Source organism: Sinocyclocheilus rhinocerous, unplaced genomic scaffold (assembly GCF_001515625.1).
Source record: "Sinocyclocheilus rhinocerous isolate Xijiao unplaced genomic scaffold, SAMN03320098_v1.1 scaffold2046, whole genome shotgun sequence".
In the NCBI taxonomy this organism is placed as follows: domain Eukaryota; kingdom Metazoa; phylum Chordata; class Actinopteri; order Cypriniformes; family Cyprinidae; genus Sinocyclocheilus; species Sinocyclocheilus rhinocerous.
In genome coordinates this window covers 304,837-308,696 of record NW_015639535.1, presented here as the reverse complement: position 1 = coordinate 308,696, position 3,860 = coordinate 304,837, and the positions used below count along the sequence as shown (strand labels likewise).

Genomic DNA, 3,860 nt, shown 5'->3' with positions numbered 1-3,860 from the left:
TTGCGCCTGTATATATATATATATATATATATATATATATATATAATGAAACATATAGGCCTATATAAAATATAGTATTACTATAAATATATATCTATTAATTTTTATGAAATTTAATATTTGTGAATATGTATGTATGTTTTAAATATACATACGTGTATTTACAAAACATATAACATTTTGATATTTCTGTGTGTAATTTTATGTGTTATATATTTAAATATATGTACAAAATTATATATATATAATTTTATATATATATATATATGTATGTGTGTGTGTGTGTGTGTGTGTGTGTGTGTAATTTTGTTATATACAGCAGGTAAAATAAGTATTGAACACATCACCATCACCAGTAAATATATTTCTAAAGGTGCTGTTGACTTGAACTTTTCACCAGATGTCGGTAACAAACCAAGTAGTCCATACATACAAAGAAAACAAAACAAATAAGTTCAGAAATTAAGTTCTGTGTAATAAAGTAGAATGACACAGGGAAAAGTATTGAACACATGAAGAACGGGAGGTGCAAAAGGCATGGAAAGCCAAGACACCAGCAGAAATCTATCAGTAATTAGAAAGCAATTCTGCCCCTTGTCAGTGAAAATTAATATTAGCTGGTTCATTCTCAACTGATGGCCTATAAAAAGGTGTCTCATGACCAACGTGTCACACAAGAAACATTTCATGATGGGTAAAAGCAAAGAGCTTTCTTAAGACCTTCACAACTGTTGCAAAACATACTGATGGCATTGGTTACAGAAGCATTTCTATACCTCTGAATGTTCCAGTGGGCACAGCTGGGGCCATAATCCAGATGTGGAAAGAACATTATTTCACCATAAACCGGCCACGACCAGGTGCTCCTCGCAAGATTTCTGACAGAGGAGTGAAAATAATTATTAGAAGAGTTTATAGTCTGGTCAGATGAGACAAAAATTGCACTCTTTGGATGCCATAATACACACCATGTTTGGAGGTCAAATGGCACTGCACATCACCCCAAAACATCATGGTGTAGCACTGGCAAAATTCATATAATTGAAGGAAGGATGAATGAATGAATGTACCGAGACATTCTTGATAAAAATCTGTTGCCATCTACCAGGATGATGAAGATGAAATGTGGGTGGACATTCCAGCGAGACAATGATCCCAAACACACAGCCAAGGAAACTCTCATCTGGTTTCAGAGAAAGAAAGTAAAGCTGCTAGAATGGCCCAGCCAATCACCTTGAATCCAACAGAAAATCTATGGAAATAACTAAAGATTAGAGTTCATAGAAGAGGCCCACAAAACCTTCGAGATTTGAAGACAAAATCACACCTGAGCAATGCATGCGACTAGTTTCTCCATACAGGAGGCGTCTTGAAGCTGTCATTACCAACAAAGGCTTTTGTACAAAGTATTAAATAAATTTCAATAAGCATGTTCAATACTTTTTCCCTGGGTCATTCCATTTTATTACAAATAATTTAATTTCTGAATTTATTTTTATTGCTTTCTTTGTATGCATGGATTACTTGGGTTGTTACCGACATCTGATGAAAATTTCATGTCAACAGCACCTTTAGAAATATATTTACTGAGAAAAATGGTGATGTGTTCAATACTTACTTTACCCGCTGTATATTATAATATATGTATAATATATATATATACATATAATATTATATTATAAAATTGTTTAATACATCAAAATTTTACATTTTACATTAAAATACTACATATATAATGTAAAGCATATTTTATATGGCACTTTTATTTTTATTTTAAAGGTGTATGTATACAACTTAAAAATTGTCAGCCTTACATGCCAGTTACTTGATTTATTGGTTGTTGTTTGTTTGTTTGTTCATTCACTCGACTCATCCTTAGTCAAAAAGATTTTTTTTTCTCTCTCTCTGAGGAATATGTTTGATAAAGAGGCTTGTAATGTCAGACTCATTTGCAATAGCTGAACCTTGTCAGGTCGAATGACCTAGTCACACAGAGACGACAAATTAAGTCGGTCAATTAATAGACTCCTGAAATTAACCTCTTATGGGCTCTTTGAAATATTATCTTCCACCCACAGCCCCCTGCACTTTACCTGAGTAAACCTTTTGTTTTAGAGTCAGTGGTGAAGTATGGACTGCAGGGCAGTGGAGGGAGAAATTGCTTTGTCCTCTGTAGAAGGGTCATTTATATACGAGGTGGTCATATTTACCACGTGATTAGCTGTTGGCGGAAATCCCACTCGCCTTCTTCACCCAATTAGCTTGTCAAAGTAATATAAAACTCTTTCATATCATCATTGGAACTAATGATAAAATTTTATAACCGCAGGCCATAATGTGCCACGTTATCTCAGCTATTGTCTCAATGCCACGCTTTGGAAATAATAGTAATTCATTTGAAATGACAGGTGTTTTAATGCAGGGTGGAAGGATTGGTTTTATATGGATGTGGTAATGCCGCTCTGTTTGAATTAATTAATTCAGCCAAACACTGAGCTTTATCTGTATGAAGCTGTCTGAAGGACGATGATTAAGGAGGAGTGCTTGAATTTAAACTCATGAGGTTTCCGCAGAGCTAACAATGTATCTAAGAGCATCTAAATTCCCTGGCCTCAAGCTTGAAGTGCTTTCCACTCATCTTCGTTGAGTTACGTGCCGCATCCAAGATAAGAGTTCTCATGTCTTATGGGACACCCGAGAGTCGTGGATTACCAGTGTTTCATGTTGTCGACGGATGGTTTGAAACATTTCTCTGGCTGAATATTACAGGGATGTTGCTATATGGGAATAGTGGGGTTTAGTTTCCCATTCCAGGTCCATTAACCGTTATTTTAGTATTTTTGGGGAGGTATTGAGTGTTGCTTTGAGTTGCACAATGTCATTCCGTCCATGTTGGTGGAAAATGCATGTTTTAGAACTGCTAATGGAACCAAAATCATCTTTTTCTTATATATTTATTATTATTATTATTTTTTTTTTAATAAAAAAGTTCCATAATTGCTAATATTTGTGTATTATGGGGATGTTGACTACATGGGAATTGCAAGGTTCATTTTCTCATTCAAGTTCCATTAACAGTTCTCATAAAATTTTTGACAAAGTATTGTGTTGTTGTTGTTTTTTTTCCATCCATGTTGTTTGGAACAATTTTTGTTGTCTTTTGTGCTTTTTTAATGTTAAAAATTGCCTTTTTATATGTGAAAAGCTTGCTAATGTTTGTTTCTGTTTAGGATTTAAATTCTATTAACAGTTCTTGCAGTGCAAAACAACACTCAGTACTTTCTTAAAAGTGTTAACATTGTGCCATTTTGGTGGGAAAAAAGTGTGTTTTGAAACTGTTAATGGAACCGAAATCATTTGTCTTTGTGTTTTGTCACCAAAAAGTTGAATGTAATTGCTAAAGTTTGTGTGTTAAAGGTGGGGTAAGCGATTTTTCAAAAACGCTTTAGAAAACTGATTCGGGCCGAATAGCAAAAAAACAAAAGAGGAAAACGTCTGCAGAACAAAAGAAGGCTTAAGGCAAGAAGTAGGATCCGTGTAAATATCGGATCAGCTTTCCAGTGCTGGAGAGAACTCAAGGAGCGGAAGGCCTGTGATCGGACGCCGAGGTTGCTTTGTTTCTTCTCGATAGGTGATTAACACCATCTCTGCGCCGCAACAGCTAAAGTCTGTATAGTACACTGGACGCGACAAAGCAACCGTTGAAAATCATTTGAAATTTGTGTCAATACGTCATGAATAGAACGCAGCAGCAGTTTTCTGTCAGGGATTTGTCGTGTCGTGCCATGCCGCATCCAGTGTAGACCATAGATATGTATATATATCTATGGTGTAGACAGCATCACTGATTATGATGAGTT

General features: G+C 35.1%; 1 protein-coding gene across 1 annotated transcript in view; it reads left to right on the top strand.

The window, feature by feature from the left end:
• Nucleotides 1–3,860, top strand: part of LOC107751470 (SH3 domain-binding protein 4-A) — a 48,466-nt gene that overhangs the window by 11,048 nt on the left and 33,558 nt on the right. The window lies entirely within an intron of this gene.